Consider the following 23,004-nt stretch of genomic DNA (forward strand, 5'->3'; position numbering starts at 1 on the left):
GAAAATCACACTTTTAGTATAAAAATATCTTTTATGCATACCTCTATGCATGAAATCCAAATATGATAAAAGTAACATTTTTACAATAAAATAATCATGTGCTTAACACAAAAGCTACTCCTCATATAAGGAACTTTACAAAATAGAGCAACACATCACCCATACAATGATAATTATGAGGATGGAGCATTGATTTCCAAATAGAGCAACTCATCACACCCACATAGTGATAGATAAGGGTGGAGCATTGATTTCCAAATTGGGCAACTTGTCACCCACACATTGATAGTGTTGATTTCCAACATCACTCTAAAACCTACACCAACTCATCATTGATAACTATCTAGGTACATCTCTAGATGGGGGAGACCATGGTGGGTGCATTATATAACCCATCACACCTAGATTCCCTTTAAATATGTAGGAATCCCTAAAATTTTCAAGAATACAACATCCTTTCCCTCTCTATTACCCTCTTTGATTATAATCTTAGACCTAGACTAGATTAAAATACCACTCTAGTATAAGAGGTACAATGCTAAGCATGTCCCAATGTTTCATGGAGACTATGTCATGAGATGATTGTGCAACCAATGGTGGGTAGAGGCAAGACATGAATGATGTGACCGAGAGAGGCCACTTCAATGTTAACATTTCCAAGGACCCCAAAGAGTAGCAAACTCCCCTCAGAAGCTAATAGCCTCAATGTCAATGCTAATAATACATCTCTATGATGTAATATGGATGCAAAGTTGATCATTTGTAAAGTGTGACCTTCTATGAGGACATGGAAAACCACAAGTTGATAAGGAACACAAACAACAAGCCTAAATGTGATAAATATCCATAGAGGTAGGATTATTCCTATACCTCTTAATGCACTAACATTCTAAGACAAGATTTATTGTGCCAAGGGAAAAAAATGAAGCTAGTAGCTCTAAGTAAAGTGACTAGCCCATCTCAAAAAAGGCAAGAAGCCTAGATCCAAACACATGGGAAAGGGTGAAGATAAGGTCACCATAGAGAGTGGCTACAAGGAAGAGTCCATAGTATGAATCACATCGATAAACCCTATGGCAAGAAGCCTAGATCCAAACACATGGGAAAAGGTGAAGATAAGGTCACCATCCAAATGGTGTGGTTGAGAGGAAGAACATACCTCTCATGGAGATGGCATGTTCCACAATTAGAGGCCAGGATTTTCTTTACGTTTTTTGGTTAGAGGCAGTTATGTGTGCCACATGTGTTAAATGGATGCCCCACCAAGGCCTTGTAGACAATTACCCCTTATGAAGCTTGAAAGGCAAGAAGCCCTCTATGACCCATTTGTATTTTTTTTGGGTTATCTTTCTTATACTGTTGTGCTTGAGAAATAACGTTAAGCAACAACACAATAAGCTAGATGATAAGGTGGTATGAATGTGGATGTGGAAATGGATGTATGGATGTGGATGTGGATGTGGATGTGGATATATGAATGTGGAAGTGGATGTATGGATGTGCATCTGCAACAACTGTTCCTTGGTGACTTGCAACGTAGGTACTTGGTGATGCAAATTGTGTTTAACATCTAGCTCTTCCTTCACCCTTGTCCCACTAACAGAGTCTTGATAGTGTTGTAACCTATGCTCCTAGAAGTCTTCCCAATTTACCACAACACCGTGTTTGTGGGCTGCAAAGGAACAAGTCAAAACAGACCCCATCTCATTGTTGTTAGTAACATCTCATGTACCATAAATATAATGGTACATCTCTAAGAACTCGGGTACATAAGTATCTGTTAAAACCTCATAGATCTCTCTAGCTAATCACTATGCATAAACACACATAATCCAGGCATATACTCATCCACCTGACCACCCCCAAGCCCAAGGGTGCACACATCAAAGTAATGAAGAACCACATACCTAACCTTGGTGTCCCATACCACCAAAAGGTATGTCTTCAATCCAGCAACACCACGTAGCTCTAGGATGAAATGACAAGAGAGTAGATACTATGCTCTACACAAGAGAACATCCCTTGAGAGTGCCCCCATGCCCCTATTATATAGGAGAGCTCACAAGTGACTCTTAACTCTCCGTTTCCATGTGTGACCCTTGGTTGCCTGACCCTAATCTCAACCCAAGGTTAGGTCTAACCCTTTACCCACTAGAGCATGTTCCCAAGGTGAGTGTCGCCTATCAGCATAAAATCGTGCTCTATCCTGAGCACTCCTGATAAAATCCAGAGCTTGGGTCAGCGTTTCCCGCATATCACGCAAGAAATCTCTCGATGCATCAAGCTCAATGTCCTTAAGACTGACATCAACAAGTGCCCTGGGCTGATACCCATACATAAGCATGAACGAGCTGAAAGATCCCTGCCCCCTCCATGCAACGAATTCCGAGGTGCTAGCAGCAGAAGTAGCACTTCTTGCGCAGGGCAAAACCTCTCACTCGCCCACCACGGATATCCGGACAAGACACTAATCCCTTGGTTCTTCCAAAACCGAACCCGAAAAAACTTCCCTTGCCTAGCAGACATAGGCGATTCCTCCAGGATATTTTATTCTAACATAGTCAAGGTCATCACTAACCAAACTCATCCGACCAAACTCGTAAGTCTCATGGTCAGATCAAGCAAGAGTCTTGCACTTGGATCATAGAGTCCAACACTTTTTTCCTCATTAAGAGGCACAACCGTTGATTCTTTTCCATAGAACAAGGGTTATCCGGGATTTACTTCAACTATCATAACTTAACAGAATTGAGTCTCATTTTAGGGATCCATCAGTCCAGCCTATAACCCCATCCAATCCCATGGGTTAGGCAATCTCCCAACCACTGTAGTGATAGGATCCATTTAGAAATTTGGTTATGTTTTACCCCAGGTACCAGGGAAAAGAGTTCCCAGGCCCCCTAGCCGGCACTTCAAGCAAACTTCAAGCAAACTTCAAGATAGTCACACCACGTACACACCCAATATGAAATTGCCTGTTTCACAGATTCAACTGTCTTTAAAACAATCTTTTAATGAAACCATAGTATCACCGATCATAATCCTCCAAAATATCCAGCTTGAATTCTAATTTCTAATCATTCCTTCATTGGTGTACCTATGGCATCATTGGCAACAACCAGAACGCTCACCACCTGTTCACTCAGGGGCCTTTTCAATAGTTCCTAGCTCATAGTACCCGGAAATGTATTCACTTATGGACTCTCCATTGAAGATCAGCAAGATCAACCAACAGATCCATATAAAAAGCCATGGACTCATCCGTTGAGGACCAGCAAGACCAGTCAACCAGATCCATGCCCGAGTTCAGAAAACAACTCTAACTCATTGTTCTAGTTTTCTTCCTCGACGCACACGTGGGTACCTTCAGCGACCCAGAGCCCGAGCATCGTATGGTTAGCACCCTCTAGGCTCCTTCGCATGTCACCTAGTGCTTCACTCATAGGCCGCTTCCTTGGTCCCTCATCCACCATACCGGAAGCTCACCATTTAAATCGAACCGAGGGCTGGTCAAGACCTTGGCCGACCTTGCTACGCGAGACGTCCTCCATTGACTCTCCGTCAGTTGTTGCAACTTTATCACTTAGGTCCCCATGACCTCATTCACAAGATGGTCAAAATGCTTCCCCAGCATTCTTGACATAAAATAGTGATTTAAAAACAGGTCATAAATATAGTTTCTATAACGAAAAAAAAAATCTTTCCACATTGTTCCACATCATTTCTCCTTATTCCACATTCTTCTAAATCAATTTACTTTGCTTATTCCACATCCAGTCATATCTATTCCCATCATCCTTCATCCATTCTCATCCAATCATATCATATTACATCTCATCACATCTATCCACATCACATCACATTCATTCACATCACATCTCATCACATCCAATTACATCTATTCAGATCCTCATCACATCACGTCATATCCATCCTCATCACATCTCATCCATTCACATCTACCCATATCCACATCACATCACATCAGATCCATTCATATCACATCTCATCCATTCACATCTACCCTGACCCACATTACATCACATTGCATCCATTCACATCACATCTCATCGATTCACATCTACCTAGATCCACATTCATCCACCTTACATCTCATCCATCCATTCACATTACATCACATCCATATTCAGATATCATCATATCACACTCACATCCATAAGGTAACCTATGTCCAATACCACCTATTCCAATTTTCTTTCATAGTTGGTATTGAGGGGGGGTATTAAGAGACTAAGGTTATGTAGAAGGGGAAGAGAAGGGTGTGTGTGTGTGAAGGGACCTAAGGTCCACTAGCTCACCTATTTAAAGGTGGAGCTAGAAGGCAATTTGTATGGAGCAAGAAGCCTAGTTGTATTTGAGCAACTTAATAAGCAAGATATTTTCTTGTATTTTATGAGTCCCTCTCCTCCACATACTTGATCTAGCATGAGCACCACGAATTTTATCAACGTCCCTTGACGACTCCCCGCCAGAGCTGTTCCAACGAACCTCCTCCTTTAGAAAAACATAAGCCAAATGCTTCCTCCAGCATTCTGGTGTGTGGTGTAAAACAGTCCTTTGAATGAAAAATTGAGTTTCCAATGCAAGTGAGATTCCAGTTTGAGATTGGTTCCAAAGACCCTTTTTCCAATAATTCCCAATTTCAATAATGAGGATCCTTGATCTCTCATGAGGGTAATCTAGCCGTCAATTTATCCATTTATCCAACTAGGTTCTTGGTGAGATTGGTCAGGGAAAAACTAGATTAGTTCCGGTAGTCTATTCTTTGGATTTAGTAACTGGAATTGGTCACGAAGTTTTTGTCTCATTCAGTTCGAGAGAAGGAGAATTAGGTCTACTATCCGACCTCACGTAGTCTAACTAAATTCATTCAATTTAGTTCGAGAGAAGGAGAATTAGGTTTACTATCCGACCTCACATAGTCTAACTAAATTCATTCAATTTAGTTCTACTACCAGGATTCCTTTCAACTAAACATCTAGTTTTTTGGTAAATATCCATTTAGTGATTTTTCCAATTCAATTATCCAAGATTTTCTTTTTCCCATAAATTCTCAACCTTAATTCATTAGATAGAATTATGATGGAAATTTATCTTTTGACATTAGAATTTAATTCAAATCCATCTTTTCTCAATTATCATGAAAATTCATCTTTTAACAAAAATATGAATACCTATTCTTTTTGAATAAACTTGAAATCTTTCTTTTTCTCATTTCAATGAGTGCAATCCAATTATCATGGGAATTCCTTTTTTCCTTAAATTAAATCTATTAAAATTCTTCTTAAAAATTACATAAAAATAACCATTAATTCCTTTAAGCTAAAAATTTCACTTTTCTCTTCTAAACATTTGAATCCCAATATAGTAGGAATTCCTCTTTTATCATTTTAGCTTATCTATGCCAAAAAAAAAAAATTTAAATTTTTCTCTTAAAATTTAAATAAAAATCTCCATTAATTCCTTTGCACTAAGAATTACACTTTATTCATTTAATTAATTGGATTCCAATATGGTGGGAATTCCTCTTTCATCATAAAAATCTATCTATACAAAAAGATAAATTTAACTATATTTTCTCTTAAAAATTAAATAAGAATCTTCATTAATTCCTTTGCACTAGGAATTATACTTCCCTTATTTAAATATTTGAATTTCAATATGGTGGGAATTCCTCTTTCATCATAAAAGTTTATCTATACAAAAAGATAAATTTAACTAAAATCTCTCATGAATTATACATTATTTTAGCATTCCAATTTTATTCTCTAAATCATTGGAATACATGAATTTCTAATGTCTTGGGGATTACTCTTTTAACATAAATAATTCCTAGAATATGGTAGGAAGTCGTCTTTTCATATTATGAATGAAAATGTTTTATGTGTTTATTTTACAGAAATTTTACCATAGCTTCACTACTATTACTGATAATTTTCAATTTAATTGAGAGAATGAAGTTTAATATTATTAGTATGATTAGAATGACCACTAATTGGATCATTATCCAATTATGGATTGATTCATAATTTTTTTATGAAATAAATATCATAAAAGCATTAAAAAGCTATTATGAATAGGTCATAGGAATGACCTTTCTTTGGGGAGAGAGAGAGAGAGAGAGAGAGAAATTCTTAAAAACTATTAAAAATTAAGCATAAATAGAAATTTATGTGTTTCTTTATTACAATACATTAAAACATTTCAATAATATTCAAAAGCCATTCAAATTTAAGCTTCTCAAGCTTGAGAGGGGTTGAGAAGAAAGAAACATTTAGAAATTATAGAAAAAAGACCATAATCCACTCTTTACCTCCTAAAATGCTTGATTCTTTAGTCACTGGGAGAGGCCCCCAACCAATCAATTGGTTTGGTATGTCGTAGGAGTCACCAAGGAAGATTAAAGAGAGAGAGAATTCAATTTCGTAGAGGTTTTTAGAGGATAATAGAAATTAAGCTTAGTTTAGAGTAATACCGACATAGTTTAATTCATAGATAATAATACAAAGGAATGAGGGTTTATTTATACAAGAGGGAGGCCACTAATTGAGTCCAACTGAGTTCTAGAATTTTCCAGCTTCAATTTGGCTGGATTTGGACAAGTTTTGGACCGGTTTGGCTCCCTTTTTGATTTGGTTTGATTTAGGAGAGAGGAGAGACAAAAATATCCAATTCTTTTTGAGTTTTAAACTCATCTAAGCATGTGAAATAGACGCCTCCTTAAAAGTCTCCTTTTTCCTTACACATGTGTCAAAAATGCATGATTACTCCAAAATATCTCATTTTTTTATTAATACACCATAATTTTTATTTAATAAACCTAGTACTTGGTCAACTCTTCATCTTATGTGGGCATTTACTCATTTTTGGGTATTTTCTTTTGTTCTTTGGATTTATCTTTTGTCCCAATACTTGGTTTAATCTTATTGGTCCATAGAAACCTTAATTGGACCATAATATAAAAAAAATCAAAAATCTAGACCCTTAGGCTAAGGTCTTCTGAATCAATTTTAATTAGTTTCAATTGCACCTTGGAAAATCTATTTTGATTTTCTGTTTCAGGGAAACATTTTTTTGATATTTGAAGAATTTATTTATCCAAAAATATCCTAATTTTGATTTACCACTCTCTAAAATTTTTTTATCTCACTAGATAAAACAAGGAAAAATGATATTTTCTTGTATTCAAAAACATAGAATGATTACAAGGGATTGAAGTAGAGGCTTATTTGATATTCAGGCTGAGGAGGAATCTTACACACGACATCGACAACTTAATTAATGGTATTGTTTCTTCGCAAGAGCAAGAGCCTACAAACCATGGCCTAGATAGTATACTAGATCATGGGGAGAAAAGGCTTAGAAATTTTATTCTCCAAGAGTATCTCATTGCATGGAAGGGCCTACAATTGACAAACTCTACATGGGAGCTAGATAGTTCCTTACATCAACACTTTCCTACCTTTATCAGAGGGATTGAAGTAGAGGCTTATTTGATATTCAGGCTGAGGAGGAATCTTACACACGACATCGACAACTTAATTAATGGTATTGTTTCTTCGCAAGAGCAAGAGCCTACAAACCATGGCCTAGATAGTATACTAGATCATGGGGAGAAAAGGCTTAGAAATTTTATTCTCCAAGAGTATCTCATTGCATGGAAGGGCCTACAATTGACAAACTCTACATGGGAGCTAGATAGTTCCTTACATCAACACTTTCCTACCTTTATCAGAGGGATTGAAGTAGAGGCTTATTTGATATTCAGGCTGAGGAGGAATCTTACACACGACATCGACAACTTAATTAATGGTATTGTTTCTTCGCAAGAGCAAGAGCCTACAAACCATGGCCTAGATAGTATACTAGATCATGGGGAGAAAAGGCTTAGAAATTTTATTCTCCAAGAGTATCTCATTGCATGGAAGGGCCTACAATTGACAAACTCTACATGGGAGCTAGATAGTTCCTTACATCAACACTTTCCTACCTTTATCATCGAGGACAATGATTTCTAGAAAGGGGAAGAGAATGTGATACCCAAAGTAAAACTTCATGCAATCACAAGGGCAATTGTACCAAGGTGAGACGATAAACTAGATACAACAAGTTACCGAACATTGCATCCAAGGTGATTGAGTGTGACTGGCCCACGCAAGGTCAAAAGCCAGAGGAGGATGCAAGATTACGGCGACAAGTCACTAGGAACCCGCATTCATGTTCGAGGGATCCCGTGGAGAGCGAGTTTGAGGGGTTTGACATGTGCACAAATTCTGGATTGCTTATCTCGATTTAGCAGGGGAACCACATATGTAAAAAGGGGCTAAAGCCCAATCCCTATTTAGAAGCTCTCAAGGGGATAAAGGAGGGGAGGAATAGAGAAAAATTGCCAAGGAATGTTTTGATTTTTGCTCTTCATCTCGCTTGATTTATGGAGTCACACCGCCTTCCAAAAAAGGGGGGTTACAGGACATCTCATCAAGCACATTAACGTTAGAAAGCGTGCATATAACCTAACACACCAAGAAACAAGAAAAGAGAAATAAATAAAGTAGTTGAGAACAAGTCACCTTCTTTCCTAAACAAGAAAAGAGAAACAAATATAGTAGTTGAGAACAAAACACCTTCTTTCCTAAACAAGAAAAGAGAAATAAATATAGTAGTCAAGAACACAAAACACCTTTCCTAAACAAGAAAAGAGAAACAAATATAGTGCTCAAGAACAAGTCACCTTCTTTGATCATTGTTCCAAGTTACAACTTGATTAGTCCTTTCTTGGGCTACAAACTAGTAATATGCCGCCTTAGAGTTATCAAGTCCTTGATTTTCTTTTAGCTTAAGAAAAAATTAACTCCTTTGTAAAATATCTAATTAAAAGATTTACATATGGCTCCCTAAAGTCATCACCATGCCAAGTAGGATGGTATGATGTTCATCCAAATTTCAAGCCTTGTGAATTTGCCAACGACGAGGGTAACATGGGGTGACATCAAGTCCCCGAGTGTTTGACTAAAATTGTCTCGCATGTTCTAAGGGGGCTAGGAAGGGGTTTGGATAAAAAGGACCCCCCCACTTGTCATTACCAAGGGTTGTGTAGTCGAACCCCATATTATGCACATGTTTTTGAACCTCTCAACTTGTGGACATTGAACATCTTATGAGTGTAAGGGTATAAACAATGTGTCTAAGTGTGTAGGGGCATGTGTAAAGGTATAATAGTATGGACCTAAAAAAAGAATAGACAATCACCCAACCAAAAGGGAATTCGGTGGTGGTGGCCTTGACATGGGATCACTATGGACAAAATGAGGAGCTTGGGATTAGGGTTGTTTTTGACTAGTGTGTCTACCCATCATGGGATTTTGCTTTGACGCGCGCACTCAAGATAATTTCCCTTCATTCAAACACTTTCAAACATAATTTCCCTTTCACATAAAGATTTTAATTACACTGTAACTATTTTGATGTTTTGTTAATAATATCATACAAATTTTGTGGACTTCATGAGGCATTGATGGGGCTATCTTAACTGCTCTACCTTTGTCATATGATACAAGAATTGTTTCAAGTCATATGCCTCAATAGTAATTGAAAAAAAGTAAAGACAGAATTATTATCAGTGAAGTTAAAAAAAGTAAGCTAAATGCCTCATTCAAATGATTCTACTAGTGCCAAAATTTCATCAAATCTCTTTGCACAAATACACAAAATTTCATTAAATCTCTTTGCACAAATACACAAAATCTACTCAACCTAATGTCTACTTAATGCATTCACCATTTAGCATTCTTCTTTAAACTCATAGAATTTTTAGTGTGAGAATTCAAAGATTAATAAATAAATGAATTGATAATACCTCTGATAAGCCAAAACTCTATATTGGTTAAGAAGATGCAAAGCATATGAGCTTTTCTGAGAGGTACATTCTTTAGTATTTTTGCACATTTATGCTAAGAAGAAACTAGATAGGAGCAAGCACACTTTCAACATTGAGGGGACCTTATTACGAGAACTTCGAAATGCTAGGAAAGAGAGGGAGAAATGGGGTTTGTAGTTTTAATAAACCTTTTACTAAGGTCACCTTTACAAGCATGCTTTCAATGTTGAGGAGGCCTGTCATGTAGGCTGTAACGCTTGTGGGACCGACAGCAGACCGGATGGCCATGTTCGGGGTTCCGTGGGAGAGGACGCCCATGGGGAGTCATGGGCGGCCAGGCTAGTGTGGACGGTAGGCCACACACTATATAGCCTGGGGGATGAGGAGCAATCCTCATTCTTCCTCTATGGCTGGTGGGTGGTGAGCCAGAGGCCGTCCCCTCTTGTGGTAACGCCCGTACGGCGTTACATGTATCTAACACTGGTATCAGAGCGTCGATTCGATTGGGTCGTCAGAGTCCGCGCGTGACCGGGGGACCGGGGGACCGAAGCCCACTCAATGGTTTTCAACCATTCATCTTCTCACCCTTATCTCCACAATGGAGTGTGTGGAGGGAGGCGACTAGAATTGAAGGGAAGAATTCTCTCTCTCTCTCTCTCTCTCTCTCTCTCTCTCTCTCTCTCTCTCTCTCTCTCTCTCTCTCTCTCTCTCTCTCTCTCTCTCTCTCTCTCTCTCTCTCTCTCTCTCTCTCTCTCTCTCTCTCGGTAGCACACACCAAAGCGAAACGGCAGCAGGCATTTTTTTTCTCTCGGATCGGAGCATCTCGAAGAAGCGGTGCTGTCTGGAGGCTCGCAGCATAACACAAATCGACAGGCGACTGTAAAGGGGGGTGGCTATTCTCTCTCCACCACTGCTCATTTTATTAGCGTTTTTTTGTAATTTTTGAGTTCTCGCATTGTTTTTTGCAAGAATTAAAGATGTCTGCTAGACGTAGTGTGTCCCCACCGCCTTCTACTTCTCTAGGTTTTTCAAGTCTCTTGTCCTCGGTCACGGGTTTGACCCCGACCGAATTGTGAGGCCGTACATGCCCGATCATTGTCCGGTCCGGAGTGCGCTCGTCGATCACGCGTGATCCGCCAGCGCCCTCCTCGTCTATTGACCCCGCCTTAGGACCCAGCGAGCCCGCAGCGGCCGCATTGGCAAATGACCCCTTTCTGGCCGACGAGCCAGAGGACATGAACACCGACGTCGCTGAGGGGACCGAGGAGGACCTCTTGGATTATGATGACGACGACGATTATGACCTATTGGACCCTGCTGATGTCCTAGCAGAGACGGAGCTCTCTAGTGGACTGTTTAAATATCTTAATGCCAAACTGAACAATATGGGTAAAGTCCAGGCTGATTTAGTCACGATGCTACAGAGCATCTCCACACGGTTAGATGCACTGACAGCCGCCTCGGCTAGTACTCCGACTCCTCGTGGTAGCCGAGCTCCTGCGGCACGGGTGAGTGTAGCCTCGCCAGTGGTTGCAGGAGTACAGGTCGATGCGCCTGCGAGGCCGTCCGTAGCGACAGCTTCGTCGTTATTAAAAGACTTAAAACCGCCTAGTTTCGGTGGCGAGGAGAAGGAGAGAAACAAGGACTCGGTCAATATGTTTCTAGCAAAGTGGTCAGATTTGCACGCGCTGCGACAGCAGCTTAGCCGTATACAGCCCGTAGAGGCTAGCCTCTCATTAACCGTAGAGGCTTAGCCGTATACAGCCCGTAGAGGCTAGCCTCTCATTAACCGGCAAAGCGTACAAGTGGTGGATGAGTTTGACAACTCGTCCTGCCACTTAGACGGAGTTTGAAACGATGTTTCGAAAAGAATTTTTGCCTGTTAATGAGGCAAAGAGAAGCTGGGAGTTATGGGACAAGTGCTCGATGGAAAACAAATCCCTAACTCCGTACATCTCAGACTATAGGGAGATAGTACTCAAGCTAAAGGGAATCGATGCATTCCACAGGGGCCCTAGTCTAGCTCGGAATTACTTACATAATACGCTATGTTTTGAGCACGGAGGTAGAGTCATTACCCTGCAGGGCGACCGTACTGTCCCTGCCACACCGCTTATTTCCTCCATGGAGCTGTGTACAGCGGTCCGCACAGACCAGATAGCAGAGGTATATGCTTGTTACACTCTTTTGAATTCTGTTTCCGTAGATGAAACGATAAATGATGTTTGCGTAGACAAACAAGGAAAACAAAATAACCTTGGATGAGACCCACTGTTTGAAAACCCTGTTTGGCATGCATGTGATTCAAACAAGAAAAAATCCAAGGTGAATGAGACATTAAAGAAAAAGTACGTAGATACTTTAATGAATTTATTAGAGGAATTTCAGGATGTTTTTCCTGATGATCTACCAGATGATTTACCACCATCTAGAGAAGTAGACCATGGCATCGAAGTTATGCCAGGATCAAAACCTATAAGCAAACCTGCTTATAGATTAAGCCACTCCGAGGCACAGGAGGTGGAAAAACAATTGACGGAATATTTGAACAAAGGCTTTATTCGGCCTAGTTCAAGTCCGTGGGCATCGCCTATTCTTCTGGTAAAGAAGAAAGACGGATCTATGCGGATGTGCATAGACTATAGGGCTCTTGATCAGATAACGATTAAGAACAAGTATCCAATGCCACGCATGGATGAGTTGTTTGATCAACTCTATGGATCTAGATACTTCACAAAAATAGACCTGAGATCTGGGTATCATAAGGTTAGAATAAAAGCAGAAGATGTTGCGAAGACAGCATTTAGGACCCGTTTCGGGTATTTTGAGTTTTTAGTTATGCCATTTGGGCTAACCAATGCTCCAGCGACGTTTATGATGCTGATGGACAGCATTTTACGTCCATATCTGGGAAAATTCGTAGTAGTTTTCCTGATGGACAGCATTTTACGTCCATATCTGGGAAAATTCGTAGTAGTTTTCCTAGATGATATTCTTGTGTACAGTAAGATACAGAAAGAACACATAGAGCATTTGCGTCTAGTGCTCGAGTTGTTGCGAGAGCACAAACTATTTGCAAAGAAGAGCAAATGTGAATTTTTTGAAACAGAAATTCACTACCTTGGCCATATTATATCCGCCGATGGTACACGGATAGAGCCAGAAAAAGTAGAGGCTATTCTTAAATGGCCAGCGCCGAAGAATCTCGAGGAACTGCAGATTTTTCTTGGCATGTCGGGGTTCTACCGACAGTATGTGAAGGACTACGCGAAGATCGCAGTCCTGTTGACTAACCAGTTATGGTCAAAAACAAAAAACATTAGTTGGGGGGACGCCCAACAGAAAAGCTTTGATAAGCTCAAGGTGACCGTAGCAGCTGCACCTGTTTTGACTATTGTCGATCCAAATGAGCCGTTTGTTTTGGAAACAGACGCTAGTAATGAGGCCATTGGGGCCATACTTATGCAAAGGGGACGCCCAATTGCATTTGAGAGTAAAAAGTTAGATCGTGCGCAGCGTAACTACTCGGCTTATGAGCGAGAGTTACTAGCAATAGTTCATGCATTGAAAAAGTGGAGACACTATTTATATGGTGCTACTTTTGAGGTCCGGACGGACCATGAAAGTCTGAAATGGCTTTCAAGTCAAAATGAATTGAAGGGTAGAAAAGCTCGGTGGGCGGAGATTCTACAGGAGTTTGACCTTCAGATACGTTACCAAAAAGGTAAGTATAACGTCGTGGCAGATGCACTTAGTCGCATGCCACAGATTAATGAACTTAGTTTCACAGTCTTCAAGAATGATTTCTTGGAGTCACTACGTGGTTTATGTGAACACGATCTATCTTTTAGAGAGGTCTGGCGCGCTGTACGCGTACGCACTTCTTCACAGACGCGACCACCTCCCTCGTTGGCACGTATTGCTAGTCTGGAGAGACTGGTCGAAGGTGCAACGAGAAGGGAAGCGAGAGTTAGTCCGGAGAGACTAGCCGTGTCTTCTGGGTATAGTTTGGAGCCGGAGAGCTCTGACGTAGGCCCTTCATCACCTTTGACTGCAACGGCTGCAAAGGGGAGTGATAAACTTCGTCGGGGGGAGAAATATGCTAATTACTCCATTGACGACGGGCACTTACTCTACAAGGGTAGAATATGTGTACCAACTATTGGTGACTTTCGGGCCCAAATTCTTAAAGAAAGTCATGATAGTCCAAGTGCGGGTCATCTTGGGATTCAGAAGACCTATGCACTAGTAAAAAGACAGTTTTATTGGCCTAGTTTGTTTAAGGACGTCCAGACTTATGTGCTGAAATGCAATAAGTGCCACGTCAATAAACATGAACGTCTTAAGGTTGGAGGACTACTCCATCCGCTAGAGATTCCTCAAGGAAAATAGGAAAGCATTTCCATGGATTTCATTACCGGTTTACCCAAGACGAGTCGAGGGAATGACTCGGTGTGGGTGGTATTGGACAGGTTAACTAAAATGGCAAAGTTTATCGCCACGAAAAAAACTGTAAAAACGCTAGAGTTGGCAAAACTCTTTATTGAACATCTCTACAAGCTATATGGCCAGCCCGCAGATATAGTGTCGGATAGAGATAGAAAGTTCAACAGTCATTTTTGGAGGGAAGTCTTCAAAAAGTTGGATACTACTCTGAGTATGAGTACGGCAGATCATTCGGAGTCTGATGGTCAAACTGAAAGAGTTAACCAAATTCTAGAGGATATGTTGCGTTCTTATGTTAGTAAGAAGTAATCTAATTGGGAAGAGTACTTGCCCTTATTGGAGTTTGCCTATAATAACAGCTCCAAACACTCAGCGACTGGATTTACACCATTCATGTTAATGTATGGATTCCAGCCGAGATCTCCGATGGCTGTAGGCCTAGAAAAGGAGAAGATTCAATCTGTCAAGGATTTCCTTGAAGATATGAACGATATGCTCAGAGCCGCACGTGAGAGCATTCGTAGCGCTCAGGATCGCGCTAAAACTTATGCGGATAAAGGACGTAGAAAGGTGACCTTTGCAGAAGGTGACTTTGTATTCCTCAAGGTTCCTGCGCAGTCAGAAACCATGAAAACGGGAAAGTGTGATAAACTATCTCCGAGATATTGTGGTCCTTTTAAAATCCTTAAGAAGATTGGGGACGTAGCATATAAACTTGAGTTACCGGAGAGTTCTCAAGTCAACCCTTTCTTCCATGTCAGTAAACTGAAGAAATCAGTTCACGGGTTAGAGAACGCAGTTTCTCCAGAGATTTTGGTGGACTTAATAGAGCCACCAAATATACCACATGAACCTGAAAAGATTCTAGAGTATCGTGTGACAAACAAACCCGACATAAAGTGTACCAGGAGGTACTTGTTAAATGGACAGATAGGGATGAGGAGGTAGCTACCTGGGAACGTCGTACTGCAATTCCAAAAGGTTTCCCCAGTTTGTTTTCGAGGACGAAAACTCTTCTTAATAAGGGGGGGTAATGTCACGTAGGTTGTAATGCCTGTGAGACCGACGGCAGACCGGATGGCCATGTCCGGGGTTCAGTGGGAGAGGACGCCCATGGGGAGTCATGGGCGGCCAGGCTAGTGTGGACGGTAGGCCACACACTATATAGCCTGGGGGATGAGGGGCAATCCTCATTCTTCCTCTATGGCTGGGTGGTGAGCCAGAGGCCGTCCCCTCCTGTGGTAACGCCCGTAGTGGCGTTACAGGTATCTAACAAGGCCTTTTCTTAGAAGTGCTAAGAAATAGAGGGGAAAAAAAGGTGTAGTTTACCGCCTTGCAGTTTTACTTTCAATGCCACGTGTGCAAATTGCACTTACTAGGAATTAAATTTGTGGGCAAGTTACATTGGCTAGTGGCCCAGGGGTAAATTATATATAACTTATAATTTAATGTGAAATTTTGAATTGATACAGAAGATTTACATATGACCATCAAAATGATGGGGCATGATAAATATACACCCTCATGGTGGACGGCCATAAAAATTTACAGGCTATAAAATACGTGCAAAACTATGGAAAATGCCCGTTTAACAAGCGTAAAAAATCGACCCTTGGGATCTGTCCATGGAACTAAGGACAAAATGAGAAGCTTGTGATCTGTCAAGTGCTTGAGAAAAACGACATTCTAGTGTATTTGTACTGGCCAAAATTAAGAAAAATTGGCTGAGATTTTAAGGAGCCCTTATCTTAAGGAATAATTTTTCATATAAAACCGGCCTTATGGTAGAGATTTCAGAAATAAAATTGGCTGAGATTTTAAGGAGCCCTTATCTTAAGGAATGATTTTTCATATAAAACCGGCCTTATGGTAGAGATTTCAGAAATAAAAATGGATAGATTTAACAGTTGTCCTTATTTTGATTGGTTGGAAAATATGAGCAGGGGTGGCAAGGTAGCAAGGTCTCCCTTCAAAATGATAAGATGGCCACATATGTTTTTCCCAAAAGTTTCAAATGTTTTTTCATTGTTTAGTGTATTTTTGGATCGCCATGGAACTTGGAAGATTCTAACTTGAAATTTTGACGGTCGTCAAAGATCAAGCCCGACCGCAACTGAGGTGGCAGCTGGCACCGCCAGATGTCTGTACTGACAGTTCGAAAGGCGAAACATAAGAGTGAATGATCATCGTTATCGTGCATGGTCATTTCAAACAACCGGCAAATAAGCCGGTGGCCTGGTAAGCAGTCCATCACCACTACATAAAAATTTTGCGAAAATCGAGGATATTCGAAAATTCAAATTTGAAACACGCTACAGGAAATTTAATTCGAATTTTTATTTAATATTTTGTGTGTGTTTTTTAATTCGATTTTTTATTTACTATATGCCTTCGGTTTACGTATTTTTCTTCGAGTCGCTACAACTTAGGTTTAGTATAATATCACGTTCAAATTTTAAAAAATACTTGCAGATTTATATAGGTGCCCACTGCCAATACTTGCAAAATTTGAGGGAATATTGTACAAATACTTTCAAGAATTTAAAAAACTTTTCATTGATAATTTTTAATTTTATATAGGAAGGTTTTCCAATTTTTGAGAAAATAGTTTTTTTAGAGCACTGAGCTGCGTTCTTATTTGAACTAGCTTTCAAATGCCAGGCCCGGAACACAACGCAATGCATGGGATGATGGACGGCGCCAGTGAGCAACGCGTCGATCAGAAACCTGCTGAATAATCAGCTGACCCTCGTGAGTCGTGAAGCGGTGTGAAAGAAACCTTAAGTTAGTAACAAAGAAAATCTAGGGGTATCTATGCTGTCAAGATTTTGTTTTTTTTTTATAGCCATGTTACCTAGGGGCATCTATGGTGTCAAAATCACTCACACTACTTGCACCTAAGGGGCATTCACTTCACCACAATGGATGCCCAACCCCAAGTAGCCATGTCCATCTGTTGGGTCGCGGTGGGAGGTTCAAACCGGGTTCTATTTAGGTGACTTCAATGCCCTATCCACTTCACCACTAACCCCAGGATATTACCTTTCAAACTTCAAAGAGCAAGTTTGAATGGGAAGAAAGAACATCAATGATCATGCTCGTCGATGTCACCAAGTTTTAATCTAGGGATAGGTTGGCATGATGGCTCTACTCTCCCAATGTAAAGAATCTTCTAAGTTCTTACTATGGCCTTATTATATAAGGAAAAGGCCCTTTGGCTATGTGAGCATGCACTCTTGGAAGTTGGTAGTTGAGTGTGTTTGTAAGGTCAAACACCTTGTAACGTTGACCATTTAGTATGAATCTTGGAGGGTTCAGACTTATGAAGGCATCTTTATGTGTCATGCTTGTGTACCACCTACACCATTGAGGGGTCTAGTGTCATGAAGGAATCTGTGTGACATTGTGTGCTGTACCTACACCATTGAGGGGTCTAGTGTGCCGCTTACACTACTTAGGTGCCTACCTTCTAGAGTCTACTACCCAAGGTCCATCTAGTCTTTGGTAATTGACTTTAACCTTTGTCTATGCCTATAATATTCAAATAAAATACTAAGCTAATGTCACTAACACTTTTACTAAGCACCCAATATATGGATGGTTTTGATTACATTCTTTAATAGTAAGCACCCAATATATGGATGGTTTTGATTACATTCTTTAACAGTAAGCACCCAATATATGGATGGTTTTGATCACATTCTTTAACACCCTCTCTAGGTAGTAAGAAGTGCTCTTTAGCTCTCTCCATGTGCATGCTATAATCAGTACGAAGTGGAAACGAAATATGTGTATGCTATAATCAGTACCAAGCACAAATCGGTTACATTCAGTAGTGGGCATTGACAATACTCTACAGCTAGTTGGGATATTTTTATTCTGCGTTAGATATTAGTTATTTGCAGGCAAACAGAGATGTATTTGGGATGCTTTCTGTTGAGGATAAGCTTAACGAGACCAACCACCCGTTGTGGTCATATATGTTGTGCCATGTATTGGTCTGTTTTATTGGCATTAAGGCGTGTCCTGTCTCGCCACCAACACAACAACATAGTACATGTACTTTGGATGGTGATATAAGTTCTAATGTAACTATGGCATCTGCCTCTCCACCTCCCACAACGAAACAAGCTAGGTGGGATGGCAAGGATACACATACACATGCATTAGTGGCACTTTTAGTGAAAAGGAGTACTATTTCTCATATTCCCTCATGTAAAACTATAAAGCATAGTTGGAATATGCTTGTGCATAAGAAGGCACAAGCGGCCTACTTGCGCAAGCAAGTAGAGTCCGAGCATATGAATGAGAAAGATTTAATGAATGAGTTCCTCTCACAAAGATTAAAGATCTTAGGGAGTAGCTAACATGTATTGATAGGCCTATTTTGATAGCTCTTTGGTGTCTATTGTTCTCTCACAACTCTACCTGATAATACTAGGATTTTGCATCTATACTTCAGCTCATGATGAAGGGTAACCCCAATGCCCTTACTTTTGATGAGTTGGTTGTTGCAATGCTCTTTTTTTAAGAAGAGTAATCTTGGCAAAACCGTACTAGTATATGTGTGGGAGATCATGCATTTGTTGCTGCCAGTCAAAAAGATAAAGGTAAAATCTTTTCTCAAGGCGGCTATAAGCCAAAGGTAGAATCAGCTTAGTCTTATGGAAAGGATGCTGAGAAGGGGGGTGATAAGCCTAAGAAGAAAAGCAAAAGTCACACCATTATATCGATGAATGTAGAAAAAGGCTAGAGAAGGAGAAGAAGAAAGAGTCAGGCATGGCTGTGTGGCTGATGCATCAACACTAAGCGTTGAAAAGAAGGATTTTGCAAACTATGCACAGGATGTAGTTATGATTTTTCTGTCCATGATGTATGCATATTAGTGATAGATCAACATGTCTAGTACTTTGATAGTGGTGCTAGCAAGCACATTACTTCTCAACCTGATTTATTTTCCTCACTTGAGTCTGTTCCTCAAGAAGGAATAGCCATATGTGTAAACCTCACATCAAGTAAAAGTAGTTACCTCACATCGAGTAAAAGTAGTTGGTAAGGTTGTTCTCATTGCTATAAATGGTAGAACAATCACTCGATCAAAAGTCTTCTTTGTGCCATGCATTAAAAAGAACTTGCTGTCAATCTTTGTCATTGTACTAGGTTAGGCCTAGTGGTCAGATTTATTGATGGACAGGTGTACAATTCATGACGGGAGTGATATCATTGTGGTATGCGGTAATATAATCCATGGGCTTTATAGGTTGGACATGTATGATAGATTCACACATAATGTATAAGAGATTCACACATAATGTTTGTTTAGTTATTGCCACACGTACTATGAGTGATGCGGGAGCTATGGCATGGTCACTTGAATTTTGTAGTTTGTTATACCTTACAAGGTAAGAGATGGTGTTAGAGTTACCAAAGCTTGAGGCCCCTGTCAAACATCTTTGGGCAAGATGCAACAAGCATCATTTCTAAAAGATGGTTTAGTTAGGGTTGTCCAAAAAGTACAGCTTATACATAGTGATGTATATGGTCCCATGGGGACACCATTGATCGGGGGATATCTCTACTTTGTGACTTTTATTGATGAGAAGTTACTCTAGGCATACATGGATGTATCCGTTGAAGTGATGTATATGGTCCCATGGGGACACCATTGATCGGGGGATATCTCTACTTTGTGACTTTTATTGATGAGACTACTCTAGGCATACATGGATGTATCCGTTGAAGGAAAAGTTATCCCTTCATACAGATTGAGGGGGGGAGTATGTGTAAAAGAAGTTTTATGTATATAACAGAAAGAGGTCTAAAACATCAATGGACAATACCTTATACACCTCAGCAAAATGGTGTGGTTGAGAGGAAAAACATACCTTTCATGGAGATGGCATGTTGCACGCTTAAAGGTGAGGATTTTTGTTATGTTTTTTGGTTAGAGGCAGTTATGTTTGCCACTTATGTGCTAAATGGATGCCCCACCAAGGCCTTGTAGACAATTACCCCTTATGAAGCTTGAAAGGTAGGAAGCCCTCTATGGCTAATTTGTATTTTTTTTGGTTATCTTGCTTATACTGTTGTGCTTGAGAAATCATATTGAGCAACAACACAATAAGCTGGATGATAAGGTGGTAAAATGTATTTTTGTGGGATATAGCTCATAAACCAATAGACTCTACCATCTAGCTACAAAAGCAAATTTTGGTGAGTAGAGATGTCTTTGTTGAGAACTCAATTCAGCTCATGCGTTTATGCAAAAAACAACAAAATGTATACTCACATGACATCTTTGATACACTTCTACCTTTGTACAATGCCAGGAAGCCATATTGGAGCAAATGAATGCTCAAAAATGTGTTGCAAATTAGTTCATGCTGGCTGAAAATCCGCTCGTCGAGTTTCAGTTCATAGATCCGCATATTGATGAGGAAATTATGAATGATGTAGTGGATGAGAAAAGGGCAACCGTGTAGGCATCCTAGAGTATGCTAAAACGGCTAGTGCAAACATTAGGAGATAGAAAATTAGCTACTCCTTTATCTAGTAGGACACGTGCAGGTTCTTAGCATGCATCTTATTCTTTTGTAGATCATGCTATTGCCAGTATATGCAATGAAGAGGGACCTATTTCTTTTGAGGAAGCACATGAAAATGATCATTGGATGCATGCCGCGTAGGATGAGTATGACTCAATTCTAAAAAATGACACTTGCTATTTAGCAAATTTTCCTTACGATAAAAAGGTCATTGGTACAAAGTGGGTTTATAAGCTTAAGCGGCGTAAAGCTGATGGTAGCATTCCGCTACAGACAAGGCTTGTTGCAAAGGGTTATGCTTAGGAGAAAGGCATAGATTATGATGAGATCTTTTCACCCACATCTAGTATGACTACAATCGGGTGTATTGTGCACTAGTAGCACATCATAGTTAAAATGTACATCGGTTGGATATTAAGATTGCCTTCTTGAATGGTGATTTGCATGGGGAGGTTTATGTATCTCAATCTCGTGGTGTTGTTGAGAAAGGATAGGAGTCTAAAGTATACAGGTCACGTAAGAAAAGTTTTACATAACCTTAACTAGGCTTCCAGAGCATGGTATGAGAAGATATTGAGAGTACCCTATATGTAAAGAGGAGTAAAGATTATTTTTTAACCATTGTTTACATTGATGACATGCTTCTTCTTCCAGAGCATGGTATGAGAAGATATTGAGAGTACCCTATATGTAAAGAGGAGTAAAGATTATTTTTTAACCATTGTTTACATTAATGACATGCTTCTTCTCACAAGCCCTATTGAGAGTACCCTCTATGTAAAGAGGAGTAAATATTATTTTTTGGTTATCGTTTTATACATTGATTGCATACATTACTGACACGATGTTGCTCACAAGCCCTAATGAGGATAATATTTCTACCTAGCATATATATGGATTGTAAATCCTCCCACTAACACACCATTCACGAGAAAATTAGACTTTGCCCCCATGCACAAATGGTCACTATTTAAGTCTCCCCAAACCCCAGCTTCCCCATCAACTTGCTAATAAAAGCGTAATGACTCCTGTCATATGCTTTTTTGAGGCCTAGCTACATCATCATGCATTTCTGCCCTGTTTGCATGCCCTATTTGCATAGGGCATAAAAATGGTATTCATTAATAAGTCTTCCAAACCCCATCTTCCCCATCATCTAATAAAAGACCAATGAATCATGTCATAAGCTTTTCATGACCTAGCTGCATCATGATGCAATTCTACCCTGTTTGCATAGCTAATTCCTTACCACAGAGGAAGAAGTATAGAGTAGATGTTATCATATATTTACCTTCCTTTTATGAACCCATGTTTCTCGAAATGCAAGGTTGGAGCAAAGGGGTCAACTTGATAGTAATAACTTTGGCCAGAATCTTGTATATGACAATAAGCAAAGTGATGGGTCTACAATGGGATAACTAATCTCAAGCAGTTTACTTGGGGAGGAGCTTGATTGAACCTTGTTTAATGTTATCCTCTAATTTCCTTTAGAAAACTCCTTTTAAATGCTCTATTTAGCATTAACAGACACATGCTTTTGTAAAAATTAAGTAAGCTTGAAACATGCTTTCCTTTGGAAAACTCCTTTTAAATGCTCTATTTAGTAGTAATAACATATGATTTTGTAACTAAGGCATTCAATAAAGAATTTCTTCAGTGTTAGGCCATCTTAACCAAGGGTTTTGTCTCTCCCCAACTTCAACAAAGCCTGATAGCCTTCCTCTTAGTATAGATTCCTCTCAACCCGGGCATCTTGATCTTGATCAAGGGAAACCAAGGGGTTTGTCTCCCCCCAACTTTAACAAAGCATGATAGAATTCCTCTTATTATAGATGCCTTTCAACCTAGGCATCTTAATCTTGATCTAGGAAAACCAGGGAATTTGTCTCATGCCTTAAGAAGAGCAAGTTCATATACGAGAAAGAGGATCCATAGAGAAAAGCAGGTTTTCTATGGTGATTTGGAGGATGTGGTGACTTAATTGGAGTCTGAGTTGTCACCTATTTATCCCCCCTCCCTTTTCTCTCTCTACTATAAGTCGGACTAGGCCTTAAATTTGAAGCCCAACATAAGGTTTTATCAAATAATTTCATGCTTCATGATTCTTTCTTCCCA

The sequence above is a fragment of the Cibotium barometz genome, chromosome 32 (assembly GCF_041138505.1).
Source record: "Cibotium barometz isolate CiBa-2024 chromosome 32, ASM4113850v1, whole genome shotgun sequence".
Lineage (NCBI taxonomy): Eukaryota > Viridiplantae > Streptophyta > Polypodiopsida > Cyatheales > Cibotiaceae > Cibotium > Cibotium barometz.